Source organism: Mastigoproctus giganteus, chromosome 14, assembly GCF_048544385.1.
Source record: "Mastigoproctus giganteus isolate SK-2022 chromosome 14, ASM4854438v1, whole genome shotgun sequence".
NCBI lineage: Eukaryota > Metazoa > Arthropoda > Arachnida > Uropygi > Thelyphonidae > Mastigoproctus > Mastigoproctus giganteus.
Window position 1 is genome coordinate 37,099,914 of NC_143588.1, and position 20,960 is coordinate 37,120,873.

General features: G+C 36.7%; 1 protein-coding gene across 3 annotated transcripts in view; it reads right to left on the bottom strand.

The window, feature by feature from the left end:
* Positions 1-20,960, bottom strand: part of LOC150075068 (protein disulfide-isomerase A5) — a 755,693-nt gene that overhangs the window by 280,572 nt on the left and 454,161 nt on the right. The gene's annotated exons all lie outside the window — the stretch shown is intronic.

The window sequence follows — 20,960 nt, forward strand, 5'->3', positions numbered from 1 at the left end:
TTATAAATTCAACTGAAACAAGAGGCAGAAAAAAAAAAAGTCTTAATATTCACTTTTTTTTTTTTCTATTGGCATTCATAGTAAATAACAGCCTGTAAGCTGCTCATTATTTTATCTAGTTTATATATATAGTCCCCTCTGCAGAAGCAGCCCCAGGTCTATCAGCACCCTGTATGAGATTTTTTGGTGTGCCCTGTCCGACTAGAAATTTACAGCAAATCAGTAAATTTTCGGGTCATTTTGTGCCCCCTAAATTTTGCTGCCCTGTTTGGGGGAACCACTTGATTGTGCCTTAACCCAGCCCTGGTCCCCCCCCCCCACAAACTCCATAGGCTGTAATGGGGCCTTATTTCCAACTAATGATGATACTGCCCGGCCATCTGGTAATATAATTCCATATTCATACTAGCAAGCAATGAGTGACACAATGTAATGTTTTCTACATTCATGACCCCTGTGGAAATAAGCTTATATTATAAACAATACATGATTGATAAAAATTATAAATAGATATAGTGACAAAAAATACAAATGTGATAGGGCTCTATGCATTAAAGCATGACAGTGAGTTTTCACATAAATAATTTTAAGTTGACCACACTTCAGTTAGCTATTCCTGCCAATAACAAAGGTCAACCAATATTTTTCACTGAAAAAAAAAAAAAAAGTCAAAAATCTTTCATAATTTACTTATTTGATTATAAATTGTTTCCGATAAGATCTGGTGAATTAATGAAACACAGTCATTACCATAGCTTGAAAGCAAGAAATCACCTCAAGAAATTCTTCTATGTAGGTGGGCCCTTTCCTAACTAAATCATAATGGTGTGCAATTATGATGGGATATTTGAAATTTACTAGGTATTTTCCAAAAGTAGTCAGTGTGAATACAATCCATGATACTTAATAAAACAGCCTTTTCTGCAGTAGGCAATAATCCCACTAACAATGATGGGAGATAACTTATGCTTTCAACAACCTAACATATGTTCAGTATGAGTACATATTATTTCAAAATGTTATTATTATATTTGCACATATAGTTTAATATTTTTTAGTCACTGCCTCTACCTCAAATATAAAATGGTTCATATCACAAAAAAGGTTAGGAAACACTGCTCTAGGAGACCATAATAAGGTATAGACCACATGTTATCTGTAGCACTTGTTTGAATTAATTATGTGATTGGTTCAACAAAAGGAAGATGTCATGCTGTTTGCCATACCCACGGTATGGAGAGAACAAAAGGCCCACAACAGTAATTGTTACTTTTGAAATATAAATGTAACTGGATTCCCAGTAAAGAACAAGCACAAGATTATTTATCTGAACTTGGATTGAGAGATGAGCCCAATCACTCATGATGACAGTATGCCAATTCCAGTACCTCTATAGCATATAGATTCTTTGGTTTGTTAGTTATTTGGTTTTTAGGAGCATTAGCAACTAAGGCCATATTGCTCTGGGGATATGAGATGGTCATTCCCTGACCTTTCCACATCCTCCGTATTTGGTGATCATGGGCTCAAACCCCGGTCTAATCAAGAAGCGTGTGCTACGCACTGCTGCTCCTGCTCACCTGGCTATGGAGATTCTTTGGAAGACAAAATAGAATACAAAGAGAACATCAGTTGATCATGAATACACACCTCACAAACAGATATCACAGCCAGAGCACGCTGAATTCTGATGGGATCCTTCCACTTGTTCAGATTACGAACCTAAGGGGGCATAAATTCAAATTAAGAAAAGACAGATGTAGATTGGATGTGCGGAAATTTGCCTTTAGCCAGCGGGTGGTTAATTGCTAGAACAAACTTCCATCTGTTGTTGTGGAAGTTGATAGGTTGAATAAATTTAAGGAGGAACCGGACAGGCATTGAGGGAATGGTGTGATTTTTTTTTTTTTTTTTTTTTAGTTAATGCTGCATAAACTCATACACTTGCTTTCTTGCATCCCGTGCCACTACTACTACTACATCATTAGAGATCTAGCCCTCTACATAGATAAAAGTCAAACTTATTGCCTCCATAGTCTCACTATAAAAATACAATTTTCTTTACAGAAAACAGTCTGCTTACAGATTTTCCTTCCACCTCTCCACTTTAATATTGGCCTCACAAAGAGTTTTTATGGAACTGACACATTTTGTAGTATATAACAGAGCTATGGTGCTCAATAACTGTCACATGTACACATTACATCTGAGTGGCATCTCTTCACTGGCTTCTCACAAAGAAGTTCAAAAACTGTCTCTTACACAATGGGAACTTAAAGCCATCCATCTTCACATCCACACTGTTCATTTCAAGGAGATATTATAAAACAAAGACACTACTGAAAGCAATTCAATACAACACTCGTCAATGGAATATCTGTGGTGAGCTCAAAGTCACTGAAATGTTAATGGGCATGCAAGAAGGGTTTATTTAATATTGTTGTTTCCTATGCCTGTGGGGTGGCCATTCTACTGAAGACCATTACATCAGATATTACTGATGCAGACATGAGCTGGGAATGGGTAGTGTGTATTATGTTTCCATTTGTAGACCCAATGAAAAATTCCTTCCACCTCTCCACATTAAATTTAACCTAATGATGAGTTTTGTGAAAGCAATGGGTAACATGAAATTGAGAGAATTTAATTATTTAAGTGAGAAATTTCCAAAGATCAGTGTTGTGAAAGTGAATCTTTATGGACCCTCAAATCAGAGAGCTTCTCCATGATGGATGTATTCAAAACAATGTCTCAATGTATTAGAAGGAAAAGCATTACAGGCTTTATCAAAACTTTTTTGATAGTCAAAGTACTCACACATTAGCATAGGCATATGATGCAAGAAAGCAAACTTATACAGCATCAGCCAAAACAAAAAAAAAAAAAACACCCATCCACTCGTTCTAAATGTTTGTCTAGTTCTGCCTTAAATCTATTTAAGCTATTAACTTCTACAATGACAGATGGAAGTTTGTTCCAGCAAACAACCACTCATTAGCTAAAGGCAAACTTCTCCACATCTATCTACAACTGTCTTTCCTCAATTTGAATTTATGCCTCTCAGGCAATTATTCTGAGAAAGAGGAAGAATCCCATCAGCATTGAGCATGCTCAAACATTGAAGGCTTTATACACCTCAATCAGATCACCTGCAGGTGCCTAGTCTCCAGACATTGTAATTTGCAAAACTTAAGCCTTTCTTTGTAAGAAAAACCCTTTGTTCCATTCACTAATCTTGTTGCGCTTCTCTGTACACTTTCCAGCAGCTCTAAATCCTTCTTGAAATGAGGCCTCCAGACCTGTATACAGTACTCTAGGTGTGGCCTGACCATTGCCTTATACAAGAGAATAATCACCTCCTTATCCCTGCTAGAAAAATTCCTATATATCATTGACAATACACCATGAGCTACTCTTGCAGCCCATCTGCACTGCTCAGAGAACTTCATATCTACCTGCACAACCACCCCCAAGTCCCTTTTATTCTCTACCACTGTCAGTGTAGTACCACAGAGTTGATACATTGCTCTGTGGTTGCTGTTTACAGTAATCAAAGGCAATGGTAATACAGTAATCAAAGGCAATGGCTGACCATTGCCTTATACAAGGGGATAAGCACCTCCTTATCCCTGCTAGAAAAATTCTTGCATATCATTGACAAGACACCATGAGCTGCACAATTACCCCCAGGTCCTTTTCATTCTCTACCACCCTGAGTGTAGTACCACACACTCAGGGTGGTAGAGAGTGGGTGGTAGAGGGTGGTAGAGTTACCCTTAGGCTTCCCATATACAGTACTTTACATTTTTCAATGTTAAACTTCAGCTGCCATCTCTCAGCCCATCTGCTAAACTTTTTTAGATCCTGTTGCAGCAACATACTGTCATTAGTGTCATTAACAACCCTGCCAACCTTCAATATCATCTGCAAGTAAAGCAACAGGCAATTCATTCGGTAAAAGAAACTTAAACAGAAATCATGAACAGTGATTACTTACTAAGTAGTGGAAATACCGCTAAATAATAATCAACTGTACAATACCTTTAACATGGACAAGTGGCGAATAAATAAAAATTGAATTTCTTTTTAATTGAAAAAGAAACTATATTGAAACAGTATTTGATGAAAAAAGGGAGGTATATTATTATTTAAAAGCTTGTTATAAAAAAACTTGTATTGCTTTGCTGAAAAGGATATGATTACTGCATATGTTGGCTAATCTGATTGCCTGAATACAAAGAGCATTTTTGTGTATTTTATTAGAAATATTGGATTACCAATTTGTGAGATAAATGACCTCAAAGTTAAAATAATTTCTTTTATCATATATGTTTATTAGATGAGGAACTGCATCATTGCTAAGTGTAATATTCAGATCAAGGAAGTTGGCTGCGCATTTATCAGCATTTTCTTTAGCAAAGCATTCAAAGTCTGTATTTAATACTATATATATATATATATATATATTTTTTTTTTTTTTTTTTTCAGTATAGAGTATTATCTCTGAGTTATGTTACATGAATGTTGTATCTCCTATCATGTTATATGTTTAATTTATAATGTTACTTAAAATGTTATGTAAAATCTAAGTAGTTATAACAGAAATAAATTTAACTATCTATTGTCACCCCACATGGCTTGAACTCTATCCCAACTATCTATGCCAAATCACCGATTCTAAAAGCTCTACGAATATTACTGTTGTACATTACAATCTACATCACAAGTTAAATTATTAAAGCACGTAAGTAGTACTATAATTTATGATTTGTAATCCTCTTCTAATACTGATTACACTGTTATAAATTACTACCAGTATCTGCTGTATCAATACGAAAACAATGGCGGCAGATTTGAATACTACTATCAATACAATTCTGGCAGAAATAGACTGTGGTTTTCTATGCAATTACAAGGCCGAGTCAAAAATAAATGCACCAATTTAATCAACAAATCACTAAAAAAAAACTATACTACTAAATTTTAAATCAAAAGTTATCATCCTCATCGGCCATTTTCGATCCACTGGAGGATGAAGGCCTCTACAGCACTTTCCAGTTAGCATTAGTAGAGGCATATGATGCAAGAAAGCAAGCTTATTCAGCATCAGGCAAAAAAAAAAAAACAAAAAACACACCACTCCCATTTCACCCCTCCATTCGCTCGAAATACCTGTCCAGTTGAGCCTTAAATTTGTTTAGGCTATCAACTTCAACAACAAGTGATGGAAGTCGGTTCCACCAACCAACCACCCACTGGCCAAAGGCAAATTTCCGCACATCTATCCGACATCCGTCCTTCCTCAATTTGAATTTATGCCCTCTGAGCTGATTATTCTGAGCAAGATGAAGAATCCCATTGGCATAGAGCATGCTCAAACCATTCAAAGCCTTATACACCTCTATCAGATCACCTCGAAATGAGGCCTCCAGACCTGTATATGGTACTCAAGATGTGGCCTAACCATTGCCTTATACAAGGGAATAATCACCTCCTTATCCCTGCTAGAAACATTCCTGTATATCATTGACAAGACACCATGAGCTACTCTTGCAGCTCGTCTGCACTGCTCAGAGAACTTCATATCTGCCTGCACAATTACCCCCAGGTCCTTTTCATTCTCCACCACTGTCAGTGTAGTACCGCAGAGTTGAAACGTTGCTCTGGGGTTACTGTTTCCCATATGTAGTACTTTACATTTGTCAATGTTAAACTTCATTTGCCACTTCTCAGCCCATCTGTTCAACCTTTCCAGATCCTGTTGCAGCAGCATAGCGTCAGTGGTGTCCTTAAGAACCCTGCCAACCTTTGTATCATCTGCAAACTTGGACATTAAACTTGATATCCCATCATCAATATCATTCATAAACAACGAAAACAACAACGGACCCAACACTGAACCCTGAGGAACTCCACTAATAACATTAGTCCACGTTGAGCAGTGTCCATTGATTACCACTCTCTGTCTTCTGCCACTCAACCATCCCCTTATCCATAGCAGCAATTTGCCTCCAATGCCACACTGCTCCAATTTGTGCAGCAGTCTTCCATGTGCAACAGTATCAAAAGCCTTTCTAAGATCCAAATATATAATATCAAAGTTATTCCCTGCATCCAGTTCTTTTGTGACTACATCATAGTATCCAATCAAATTGGTCAGGCAAGACCTGCCCTTAACAAAACCATGCTGCGTCTGAGCTATAACTGAATTCTTGTCTAGATGATCCTGCAGTGCTTCTTTAACCAGTGCCTCCATTAATTTACCTGGAACAGAAGTTAAACTAACAGGTCTATAATTACTTGTGTCAGCCTTTGATCCTCCTTTGTGAATTGGGGTTACATTTTCACATCTCCAGTCTATGGGTACCTCCCCTGAGTCCAAAGAAGCTCTCATAATTATGGCTAGGGGTTTGCTTACTTCCATTGCTGCCTCCTTTAATATAACTGGATAGATCCCATCCACCCCAAAAGCTCAAAACAGAAAGAACCACAGTTCTTTCTGTTTTGAGCAGTGGCCATCCATTTACTACCCAAAAACTCATGCATTTTATCTATCCATCTCCACGTTTTTCTTCCAGGTTTTCTTTTAGCTCCTCTTGGGTACCATTCTGTTATTTTCTTAGTCCATCTGTCATCAGGTCTTCGAGCTATGTGTCCTGCCCAAGACCATTTTAGTTCTTTAGTTTTGATAATAATGTCCTTTACTTGAGTTTGCTGCCTAATCCATGTGTTTCTCTTCTTATCTAACAGTCTGATTCCCAATATAATTCATTCCATTCTTCGCTGTGTAGTTCTCAGCTTCTCTTCCGTTCTTTTGGTGAGTGCCCAAGTTTCACTTCCATAAGTCATGGTGGGGAGTATACATTGGTTCATTATTTTACGTTTCAGACAAACTGGGATATTGCTCTTCAGTATGTGCTTATATTTCCTGAATGCTGTCCATCCAAAATTTATTCTTCCCTTGACTTCCAGCCATTTATCATTATTACAGCTAATAACTTGTCCCAGATAAGTATATGACTCCACCTTTTCAATTACTGCTCCTTCAATTATTATTTCCCTTTCTGTGGCATACTTGTTCATCATTACTTTTGTTTTAGCCATATTCATCTTCAGTCCAAAATCCTTACTAAATATGCATAACTGATTAAGATTTTCCTTGTAATTCTTTGGGATCGTGGCTTATGACCACAATGTCTCTGCAAATCGTAAATGGTTTATGTACTCTCCGTTCACATTGACTCCTTTCTGCGACCAGTCTAATCTTCTGAAATCTTCCTCAAGGGCAGCAGTAAACAGCTTCAGAGATATTGTGTCTCCTTGTCGAACTCCTTTCTCAATTTTAAATTTCCTACTGTCTTTGTCTAGTCTAATAAAGGAGGTAGCATTCTCATATATTTTCTTCAAAATCATAATATATGGGGTATCTATGCCTTGTCTTTCCAGTGCCCGAAACATTGCCTTATGCTGTATGGAGTCAAATGCCTTTTCCTAATTCACAAATGCCAGGCATAATGGTGTTTTATATTCATTTGCTTTCTCCATTAGCTGTGATATTAAGTGAAGGTGATCCATAGTTGAGAATCCTGTCCTATAAAGCCAGCTTGCTCTTTCGATTGATTCTCATCAAGTATTCTTTCTAATCTATTAGTAATAACCCTTGTGAACAACTTGTAGATGTGGGATAACAAGCTAGTTGGTCTATAATTTCCAATTTATCTCCTTTCTTATCAAAAGTTATACATAAACTATATTACTAAATTTAAATCAAAAGTTATACAAAAACAATAATTTCAAATCAATAAATAAAAAAAAGTTTGCTTAGCAGCTTTAAACACGTCTGGCTCTCAATAGCCTCTTCAGCAAACTCATAAAGATACAGCTCTACAAAGATAGAGTTCAGAAACTATTCAATGTATATAAAGAAATGGCATTGATGTCATTTCTTGTCACTGTATGTAATTTCTTGCATTCGCACTCAGACTTCTTTTCTGAAAACCTTGGCATAGTGAGCGATGAGCAGAGGGAGTAATTTAATCAAAATATTAAGTCAATGAAAAATCACTGCCAAGGTTCCTAGAATGAATGTGTATTGGTAGACTACTGCTGGATATCATACTATAACATTCTGGAAAAAGTGTACCAAAGGAAATTAACCACATTATGAAACTCTGCTTGTTTTTTTTTTTCTCTACAATGGTGCCCCAAATTATTTTAATAGTGCATAAAGTGTATTGGGTATAAACTGTATGGGTGATCAAACTGCAGTTGTAGCCAGTCTCCTGTGTTGTGCAATGAAATAGTCTAAATTATCTTGTACCGATATTATCAGCAGTTGTATTATGCAAACTACACTTGATGATAAAAAAAAAAAAAAAAAATAACACATTTGAAATTAGCATGCAAAACTGGTTAAGAAATTTGCTTACATTGTTTATGGCCCACCCACCATACCGTTCATCAAGTGCAATTAGGCCAAACTTTTTAAAATTTATTCAACCTAACAACTTCCACAACTCTAAGCAGAAGATCATTCCAACAAGCAATTAATCTTTGAGAAATATTTGTACATGTCTTCTGCAACCATCCTTTCTCTATTTAAATTAATTTCCCCTAGCATGTTCATTTAAGAAATAATAACAGTTAAGAAAGATACTGATACTCGAAAAAGAGTACAGTCAGTACTCGTATAACACATGTTTACATGATTATACATGATTTATAAATAGGGGAACGATATCTTATATAACACAAACTGAACTCGCTTATGCACGATTCGCCTTTGTGTTACAAGAAATGGCAGTCAAACACGGAATCACCCCAACTGAACGCAACACGATAGGAATGAAGAGAAGATTCTGAAAATGTATTTGTTTTTTATATCAGTGAAGGGGAAACACATTTCACCATAATAATGTAAAAACCAACACAACTCCAGTTATCAGTATAATCGCAAATGCAATTAGATTGAGTTTACTACCAGTTTATAACTGGTAGTAAAAGATCTAAACCTCCCAAGGACTTCCTAATTCATTTCACAAATATACGTGGTCTTAATTCCAATCTCAACGATGTCCATTTCCACTTGCAGTCTTCCAAACCCCATGTACTTTTTCTGACTGAATCTCAGTTATCAGTTGATTAAACTACTTCTCATCTCAGATGTCCAAATTATTTGCTGTATGATTCCTTTCGCCTCAAAGGTGGTACTTGTGCATATGTCCGTTCTGATAATCCCTGTCAGAGACTTGGCAATTTGGAATCTCCTCTCTTTGATCTTGTCTGGCTTAAAATCTCTCTACCTCATTGTGTCAAATTCATCTGTTGTCTCTACCGTTCTCCCAACTCCACTAATCACTTGGAGCTCTTTGACTTCCTCTCTTTGCAACTTGACTTTCTCCAGTCTAACTTTCCTAACAGTGAGGTAATTTTCCTTGGTGATTTTAACGTTCACAACTCCAGCTGGCTTCCATTTTCTAGTCACACCGACCCAGCAGGTCGAGATGCTGAGGCTTTTGCAATTACTTTACCTACAAGAATACCAGACAATCCTAATCATACAGCCAATACGCTTGATCTTTTTCTCACAAACAACCCTTCTAAGTACAAGGTCGAAGTGAGAGGTCCTTTAGGCACTTCAGATCACAACTTGGTGATTGTCTCTTCTCCAATGGAACCTTTATCTCATGGCTATTCCCAACCTCGCATTGTTTGGCATTACAAGAATGCAAAATGGGATGACCTGCGAGACTTCTTTTCTTCTTTTCCTTGGTCTGATTACTGTTTCAAAACTTCTGATGTCAACGTTTGCTCAAATCGTGTCAGTAAAATTATTTTTGCAGGAATGGAATCCTTTATCCGACACTCCACTTTAAAATCTCGTCCTTTATCTAAACCTTGGTTTTCCAATAAATGTGCTAAGGCTGTCCAAGAGAAGAATGTTGCATATCGTAATTGGCTTGTTTCTAATTCTTCAGTTTCATTTTCTGCCTACACCAAAGCTCGCAACAATTGTAAAGCAGTTATTAATCAGTCCAAACTAGAGTTTGAACAGGCTAAGAGTAGAAAACTTGCTTCTTGCCCTAATGGTAGCCGAGCATTCTGGTCTCTTGCCAAAGCTATTGGCTGCAACTTTTGCCCATCTCTGCTCCCACCTCTGTCCAAACCAGATGGTTCTGTTGTCACTTCAGCCAAGGATAAAGCTGACCTGCTAGCATCCCATTTTTCTTCCAGCTCATGTATTAATGAGCTTGGTAAAACACCTCCCACCATTCCCAACACGCTCCATTCGATGCCTCCTGTGGTCTTCCGTCAAAAGAATATCAGAAGGATTTTGATGAATCTTGATGCTAAGAAAGCTCCAGGTCCTGATGGTATTTCTCCACTTGTTCTAAAAACCTGTGCTCCTGAAGTTACTCCTATTCTTTGCCGCCTTTTTTTCACTTTCTTATTCCAAAGGTGTTTTTCCTTCTGCTTGGAAATCTGCTCATATCCAGCCAGTTCCTAAAAAGGGTGACAAATCCCTCCCATCCAGTTATCGTCCCATTGCAATTACTTCTACTCTTTCTAAAGTAATGGAGAAATCAATTAACTGCCAACTCTTAAACTACCTAGAAACCTTCCGTCTGATCAACGATCGCCAGTATGGATTCCGTCAGTGTCGATCCACTGGTGATATTCTGGCTTATGTTACCCATTTATGGACTAATTCAATGGAAAGGTTCGGTGAAACACAAGTAGTTGCTCTTGACATCTCAAAGGATTTTGATCGTGTTTGGCATAAAGGTCTTCTAAACAAGCTTCCATCTTATGGTTTGCCAACTGTTTTTAGTAATTGGTTATCCAGTTTTCTCTCTGATCGCTCACTGAGGGTGATGGTAGATGGCTCTCTGTCTTCTTTCTCCACTAATGCCGGTATCCCCCAAGGTTCAGTTCTTTCCCCCACTCTTTTCCTCTTGTATATCAATGACCTTCTTCCATTGACTGGAAATCCTATCCATAGTTTTGCCGATGATAGCACATTGCATTCAACTTTCCATTTTGAGAAACCTTGTCCTGCTCAATCAGCTTCTAGTTCTCGAAAATCTGCTACCAATTCCTTAAATGCCGATCTTCAGGTAATTCTCCAGTGGGGCAAAGACAACTTAGTTGATTTCAACCCTTCTAAAACTCAGTCTTGTCTTATATCTCGCAAAAAGGATTCTTCTGCTCCTATGCTTATCTTTAGTGACACTCCGATTTCTAGGCAAAATGATATATCTCTTTTGGGGATTACCCTGACTTCTAATCTCTCTTGGCACAAGCACATTACAAATATTGCTTCCTCTGCATCTAAAAAACTTGGTTTTCTCTTTCGCTCTCGGCGTTACTTTTCTTCCAAACAGCTGCTCACTCTGTATAAATCACAAATCCGCCCTGCCATGGAATATTGTTCCCACATCTGGGGTGGTGCCCCCAAAACCTCTCTCGGGCTTCTTGATTCCATTCAGAAGAGGGCAGTTAGGTTAATTAATGATTCATCTCTAACAGAGTACGTCTTTCTCATAGACGTTTTTTTTTTTTTTTTTTTGATTTGGTAGTTGTTGGCGCATCGGCTTCTGTGGCCATATTGCACCTCCCAAGGTTTTTGCAGTACTTTGATCCAAGCCCGAGGCGGGAATCGAACCCGCGACCTTTGGGTTGCCAGGCAGGTACTTTACCCACTCGGCTAGCCCGGTCGGCTCTCATAGACGTACTGTTTCTGCTGCATGCCTCTTCTACAGATACTTCCTTGGGCACTGTTCTTCTGAATTAGCTTCTATAATTCCCGCTCTCTCTTTCAAAACAGTCCGAACACGTGCCGCCACCAGCCAACATCCATTTACTGTCCAACTTCAAACCAACTTTTCATCTTCCTCATTTATTCATTCAACTGCCATTTTCTGGAACAACCTTCCTTCATATGTATTTCCTGAAAATTACAATCTACAGAAGTTCAAGTCCAATGTCAATAAATATCTTCTTTCGTCTTCTCAACCTCCAACCCAAGCACGGTACTAAGTACTATAGGTTCTAATACCTCTCGTGTTTGGGGTTCTCATAAAAAAAAAAAAAATAAAAATAACAGATTCCACTCGCAGAAACGCAACTGGAAATTGTTTTTATTGTTTTATGGTAGTAACCCCTATAAATGTGCTTTAGTAAAATGTGAGATGTTAATAGTGTATCTCTGCCTTTACGGTGTTGTTTATTCAGTTGCGACATGTGCGCAGTTTTGTTTATGTTTATCAAGCGTGCCTCCTCGTTTTGTAATTGTGCTTTATTCCCTAAAAATGATTAAAATACTTAAAAGGTGTGAAAAGGAAGCGTCCTGGTGAAGACACTGCAGATTCACAGAGAAAAACAAAAGCAATATCGATAAACAGAGGCGGATCAAAAATTCTTACCCGGGAAAATTTATAGTGGCCTCATAATATGTTTATGGCCAAAATCACACTGGGGTTTCCTCGGTAAGGCTTATGGCCAGTCTGCTTCTGTCGATAGAGAAAAAATATGAAATTGTGAAACGCTTTGAGCGAAATGAAAGACCATGTGATATTGCACGTGCTACAGACCTAAATGAGGCAACGCTGAGAAAATAAAAACAACTTTCATAGCAGGAACAATTCAAAGTGTAATTAAAATCCATTGGATTAAGACAAAAAGAACTGAAAGAGTGGAACAGCTGTCATCTGTTTGGATAGAAAATCAAACAAAAAAAGTTTGCTTATGATAGAAGCAAAAGCATTAGCAATATTTTATTACGTAATAGTCGTAATAAAGTACTTACATATTACTTAAAATACTTAAGTAATTAAAATGCTTACATATTATGTATTTTATTACGTATAATAATAAATAATCATAATAAAATACGTGAATATTTTATTAGTAAAATAATAAGAGGAGTATACCTCAATATAGTACGTAGAACACTTCCGTATGATACCCTCCAGAAATTAAAACGGAAAAAATGACAACTTACCGGTACATTAGAGTAAATTATAAATAATCAATTTAACACAATTCAAATCAATTTAAAACAATCAAAAATATTCAAAACGATATTTCTTCCTAATCTAACGAAAATATTCAAAACAATTTTCCTTCCTAATCTAACGAAACTATTCAAAACGATATTTTCGTTAGATTCTTTTAATTGCATTAATTTGATTTTTAATTGTTTTAAATTGATTTGAATCGTGTTAAATAGATTATTTAATTATTTATAATTTACTCTAATGTACCGGTAAGTTGTTGATTTTTTCATTTTTTCCGTTTTAATTTCTGGAGGGTATCATATGGAAGTGTTCTACGTACTATATTGAGGTATACTCCTCTTATTATTTTACTTATATTATTATCAACGTAGAACATATTGAGTATTACAGCTCTGATTCATACTATCTAAGTAAGTATTTAATTACAATTATTTATCATGTTTGGTAATGTTTTGGTTACAAATGTGTGTGTTCAATCTAGGGTGGTCGGCACCTAACCCTATTTTTCCCATAGGGCCTGTTGTTTATATTGCACGAGGATTTCTACGAACACATCTATCGGGCTATACGAGGACTGACTCACTTTATCAGCATTTAATTTACTTAACCCCTTTTATATCCGAACAAATTAGTTATTTTGTCACCTACGCACTGCTGCTCCTGCCCACAGAGGTGCCCGAACAAGTTAGTGCAAAGCATTATTTTAGTTCAGAGTAAATCACCGAAGTAGGTGAAATGGCATCGTTTTTGTTACATCTCATAATTTGAACACCTTCACAAGTTGCCTGTTATTGCACTACCTTGAATAAGCAATGCTTCACCAGTAGAGGACTATTGTTTTTTCATTCTCGGCAGATACCACCACCAAAGACCACACCGTTTTAAGCTTGTTGGCCTTTCATCAGTGTGCGGATAGGTAGGTAACCCAGTAATAGAATACTAGTACTAGAGGCATATAATATAAGAAAGCAAGCATGTGAGCTTAAGTACAATGAGTGAAAATGCAGTTATGAAGTTTAACTTCACAATATGAGAGATGCCAGATGATATGCGATAGTAAAGGACTAAAAAGGGTTTAATACCGACAGCCTCAGACTACAGAAAATTTACTAGATAAATAATGATTTGCTTGTTATTGTACTACTTCGAACAAGCTTCGAAGAGGTGCCATCTGGGTGGAGATGGTATTCGGCAAGAATAAGTAACATTAGTCTTCTTTACTGGGAAGCGTTGCTTATTCAAGGTAGTGAATTAGCAGGCAACTTGTTGTGGTGTTCACAATATGAGATATAACAAAAACAATGCATTTCACCTACTTTGGAGATTTAATACCAACTAAGATGATGCTTTTCGCTAACTTGTTCATCTAGTAAATTTCACAGTCTAAGACATTCAGCACTAAACCACTTTTGTTCTTTACTATTGCAAACCATCTGGCATCTCTCATATTGTGAAGTTAAACTTCATAACTGGGTTTTCACTTGTATTACCGAGGCACCTATTCACCCACTGATGAGACGCAAAAAAGTTTTAATACAGCTCACCACTGAGCTGTATTCACAGCTCAGTGGTGAGCTGTGAATATTTTAACAATGGGCTCGCAGTTTTTCCGACTTTCTACTGAGTAAATTTGATCGGTCATGGAAGTGACGTCATCCGCAGCTTCCACTAGAGGCACTTCTGACGCTTGCACTACTAGTAGTGTGATTATAGCGCGTGATGCATTTTTCGTGACCGGTATGATATCTCGGGTCAGGACCGAATTTAGGGGGGGGGACAGATGCGGCTTCATCATTATCATCATCAGCCATTTTCAATCCACTGCAGGATGAAGGCCTCTCCAGCAACTTTCCAGTTCCTTCTGTTTTGAGAATTGGCCATCCATTTACTACCTACAAACTCATGAATTTCATCTATCCATCTCCACCTTTGTCTTCTAGCTCCTCTTGGGTACCATTCTGTTATTTTCTTAGTCCATCTGTCATCATGGCTTTGAGTTATGTGTCCTGCCCAAGACCATTTTAGTTCTTTAGTTTTGATAAGAATGTTCTTTACTTGAGTTTGCTGCCTAATCCATGTGTTTCTCTTCTTATCTAACAGTCTGATTCCCAATATAATTCGTTCCATTCTTTGCTGTGTAGTTCCCAGCTTCTCTTCCATTCTTTTGGTGAGTGCCCAAGTTTCACTTCCATAAGTCATGGTGGGGAGTATACATTGGTTCATTATTTTACATTTCAGACAAACTGGGATATTGCTCTTCAGTATGTGACTATATTTCCTGAATGCTATCCATCCAAAATTTATTCTTCTCTTGACTTCCAGCCCTTTATCATTATTACAGCTAATAACTTGTCCCAGATAAGAATATGACTCCACCTTTTCAAGATGCGGCTTATTACTCCCTTAACCATGGATATAAGTGAATGTGTAAAATGTTCCTAGGTCTATCTAAAAAAAAAAAAAAAAAAAAAACTTAAAAAAAACTTAAAAATCTAATCGTCATGTCCCACCTTATGATGATAATTGGACACGACGGTGTTTGGAGTTCTAACTTTTTAGAATTATTGAATAGTATGACGTCACAATCATGCTTCCTGAAGTTAATACTGCAGTAAGTATGATTTCAACAATACAAATATTTGTCAACAATTTCTTTTTTTCGTCTTGCATTTTCGTTATATTCCATTGTTAGGTGCCCCTAACACTTGCGTATGTCGTTTCAACTACAAGATCGGTACATTAATCGGTGCTATTTTACAGAGATATTTAGATACATTGCACTCTCAAGTATACATCTCTTACTTTAGTTATCATAAATCCATTGTATCTTGTCTTCCAGAAATTATGAAAATCTGTGAATTATCAATAAAATATTTACAGTAAAAAAGCTCTTTTATTTCATAATCGATATATACAAATCAAAATGCCTAAAAGAAACACGAAGGACGTTTTGCATAAACCATCTACCATGTGTACTCAGCATATGCGCAACTTTTTTTTCACAACTAGGGAAATATAATGGATATATTTTTTTCATGATAAAATTTTAATATTGCGAATAAAAAATAACATGAAATATTTCCAATATCACAAATAACATAAAAACTATCACAAAGCATTCCACAATATAAAAACATATATTACATAAAAAACAAACTTTCTAGAAAAAGTACACAAAAAAAAAAATCACAGATTACATGAAAAAAATTTTTCACAAATATAAATTTATTCTAAAAATTACCAATTTACTTCTTTATTAATATTTGTTGTCGATTGTTTTCTTTGCTCAATAGCTGAGCGATGATTACAGAGGAACGATTTGATGTAACGATCCGGATTAAATTGAAGCAATGGTTTTCCATTTCAACATGTTTAAGTGTCAACATTATTCATTCATTCACTCACTCAATAGTATTCATTACACTGAAAGCTCGCTCAGCTTCAGCACTGCTAATGGCAATGGTTTCAGAGATATTTCTGGCTTTCTTAATTGAAAAGGTAATTTCACTTGATTTTAAAGATAAATTTTCTTCGACAAAATCTCTAAAATCATTAATTTTTATTTCATATTTTATCAGAAAACTTAAATTTCTTATTCAGTTTTCACTGTCTTGCCACCGAGACGAAAGTTCTTTCAATGGTATCATTATTTTCTTTATTTAATTTAAAATCACCCTGTTCCAATAATAAGTTATCCTTTAAGGATAAAACAATGCATTTACTAACTTGTCACGATGTAATTTTTTTACTTTCAATTTTTATTCCTTCAAATTCTTTCCACTTCAACATCCTCTCAATTTTGGCTTCATAATTTCCTTCAGAATTTTTCAAATTAGCAATAGCATCGATAATTCTAAGAATTAATTTATCTGCTTTTACCATAGTGATTCTGTAAAGCTTCTGAAAGGTAAGAGAGCTCTTGCAGGATGTTGAACATTAGTGCTAAATGGTTAAGAAATTCCAAATTTAAAAGTCGATTTAATAATCCGGAATATTTATCTTCTGATTCAAAATGTTTGCACAAAGCGGGATAATTCCTCCAACCCACAATTGCCGTCCACAAGCTAAAAGCTGCCCATTGCAGCCCGAACACACGACCGATCTTTACAGTTTCCACATGAAGTTCTTTAGCAATCATCCTTAATTTGCCCTAGTTTTTTTGGAGATTGGTGATACAGTATTTTTTTTTTTAAATTATTGCCTGTATGCTATTATATTTTAGAACATTTTCTACGCAGTGAAAGGCTCGACAAAGTTTCAAAATCTGCCAACATTTCATCTTCAAGTTTATATAATATCTTAGTTGCCTCAATCCCCCACTCTACGTTGCTGTCACTATTTCTTTAAATACAGTGCAAAATGTCAGAATCACATGGATATTCAGCTACTGTGACCACATAAACACAGACGAGAAATTTACTGGAAGACATGGATCACTCATTTCTCCGAAAAATGTATGTCCGTTTGTCGGAGTAAAGGGGAACCACAACACAGGTTGACCAGAGGCTATAATCTGTGTTGAGAATCTTCTTAATCCTCTGAAATTATTGAAAGTATATTGACTATCACGACTTCTTGGTATTTGACTGCATAGGTTTTATGGACACCACTAACATTGTGAAATGGTAATCCCTTTCACCATTAATTCACACTTTCTAATTAACTAAATTGCTTAAAGGCAAGGCCAGAGGTGGGAACAATGCATACACAATTGTCTCTCCTAATCCGTTCGTTACATGGAAATTTTCTTTGTTCAATGGGAACTATTTTATGTAATTACCAAGGGTAATCAAAAAAATTCGCTATAAGGAAGTTTGTTAAACAGAGGACCGACTGTAATTAAATCAAAAATGAAGCAATTTTAAAATACAACTGATCGACTGCACCATTAAAATGCTGGCAATGGGGGTCCCGCTCGCTCCATGGTAGTTTCGGTTCTGGATACTCAATAATTGTATTCAGGATTTCATTTGTAAAATAAATCTCAACAATGGGCTTGCAAATTAAAAAAAAAAAAGATCGTCTCAACAATGGGCTCACAAATTAAAAAAAAAATAAATAACAATGAGCTCTCGCGAACCACTACAGCTCACCATTGGTGATATCCAACAAGAATAAGTAACATTAGTCTTTTCTACTGGGGAAGCATTGCTTATTCAAGGTAGTGGTACATTACCTCGAATAAGCAATAAGAGGCAATTCATTGAGGACATTCACAATGGTTGGTTTCTGGTTTTTTTTTATGGCACAAAAAACATTCGCACTATGAGATGTAACAAAAATGATGCCATTTCACCTAGTATGGTGATTTACTACGAACTAAAATGATGCTTTTGCACTAACTTGTTCATCTAGTAAATAAATTTTCTGTAGTCTGATGCTTTCAGTCCTAAACTTGTTTTAGTCCTTTTAAAGCCTTATACACTTTGTTAGTACACTAACAAAGTGTACCGCTAGTTAGTACACTGGATCGAACATATTGGTAACTCTCTAGGAGGCTTCTGGATCAGCTAGTGTATAATCTTGTTACCTCTACTCTGCCAGATAGTAATGGGAGGGAGTCCGAGTAGTGCGCATGCGGGGGCATTATTGAGGCCACATTACGTCAAAGATGTGGGTATATTCTTACCATATCCAAAAATTTCATTCTTTCATACAGCATGACCCCCCTCCCCACTTTATCTTACTATTGAATACACTATGAATTGTTAAACTAATAGAGCAAACACATCTGCAAAAAGATCTAAACCTCCCAAACACTTCTTAGTTTATTTCACAAATATACATGGTTTCAGTTCTAATCTCAATGATGTCCATTTCCACTTACTGTCTGCCAAACCCCATGTACCTTTTCTGACAGAATCTCATTTGCTCAATTATTCGCTGTATGATTCCTTTCACCTCAAAGGTGGTTCTTGTGCATATGTCCATTCTGATATTCCCTGTCAGAGACTTGACAATTTGGACTCTCCTCTTTTCGATCTTCTCTGGCTTCAAATCTTTCTACCACATCCTGTCAAATTCATCTGTTCTCTCTACCTTTCTCCCAAATCCACTTATCACTTAGAACTCTGACTTCCTCTCCTTACAATTTGACTTTCTCCAGTCCAACTTGCCTAACAGTGTGGTAATTTTCTTTAGTGATTTTAATGTTCACAATTCCAGCTGGCTTCCATTTTCTAGTCAGTCACACAGACCCAACTGGCCAAGATGCTGAGGCTTTTGCAATTACTGATGACCTCGCACAGATTGTTCATTTACCTACAAGAATACTGGACAATCCTAACCATACAGCCAACATGCTTGATCTTTTTCTCACAAACAACCCTTCAAAGTAACACAGTCGAAGTGAGTGGTCCTTTAGGCAACTCAGATCACAACTTGTTGACTGTCTCTTCTTCAATGGAGCCTTTAAATCATGGCTATTCCCAACCAAGTGTTGTTTAGCATCACAATAAAGCAAAATGGGATGACCTGCATGATTTCTTTTCTTCCTTTCCTTGGTCAGATTACTGTTTCAAAAATTCTGTCAATTTTTGCTCAGATTGTGTTAGTGAAATTATTCTTGTAGCAATGGAATCCTGTATTCCACACTCCTTTGAAATCTCATTCTTTATCTAAACCTAAGTTTTCCAATAAATGTGCTAAGGCTGTTCAAGAGAAGAATGTTGCATATCGTAATTGGCTTGTTTCCAATTCTCCAGTTTCATTTTCTGCCTACACCAAAGCTTGCAACAACTGTAAAGCAGGTATTAATCAGTCCAAACTAGATTTTGAACAGGCTAAGAGTAGATAACTTGCATCTTGCTCTAATTGTAGCTGAGCATTCTGGTCTCTTGCCAAAGCTATCGGCTGCAACTTTTGCCCATCTCTGCTCCCACCACTCTCAAAACCAGATGGTTCTGTTGTCACTTCAGCCAAGGATAAAGCTGACCTGCTAGCATCCCATTTTTCTTCCAGCTCATGTATTAATGAGCTTGGTAAAACACCTCCCACCATTCCCAACACGCTCCATTCGATGCCTCCTGTGGTCTTCCGTCAAAAGAATATCAGAAGGATTTTGATGAATCTTGATGCTAAGAAAGCTCCAGGTCCTGATGGTATTTCTCCACTTGTTCTCAAAACCTGTGCTCCTGAAGTTACTCCTATTCTTTGCCGCCTTTTTTTCACTTTCTTATTTCAAAGGTGTTTTTCCTTCTGCTTGGAAATTTGCTCATATCCAGCCAGTTCCTAAAAAGGGTGACAAATCCCTCCCATCCAATTATCGTCCCATTGCAATTACTTCTACTCTTCTAAATTAATGGAGAAATCAATTAACCAGCAACTCTTAAACTACCTAGAAACCTTCAGTCTGAAGGTTTCTAGGTAGTTTAAGAGTTTAATCACCAATATGGATTCTGTCAGTGTTGATCCACTAGTGATATTCTGGCTTATATTACTCATTTATAGACAAATTTAATGAAAACACTCAGTGAAACACAAGAAGTTGCTCTTGACATCTCAAAGGCTTTCAATAGTGTTTGGCATAAAGGTCTTCTAAACGAGCTTCTATCTTATGGTTTGCCAACTGTTTTTTGTAATTGGTTATCCAGTTTTCTCTCTGATCACGCACTGAGGGTGATGATAGATTGCTCTCTGTCTTCTAACTTCTCCACTTATGCTGGTGTCCCCCCAATGTTCAGTTTTTTCCCACACTCTTTTTCTCTTGTATATTAATGACCTTCTTCCATTGAATAGAAATCCTATACATAGTTTTGCTGAATATTAGATGTTGCATTCCACCTTCCAGTTTGAGAAACCTGCATTGCTCAATCAGCTTCAACTTCTCGAATATTGGCTACCAATTCCTTAAATGCTGATCTCCAAGTAGTTCTCCAGTGGGGCAAAGACAACTTAGTTGATTTCAATCCTACTAAAACTCTGCCCTGTCTTATGTCTCAC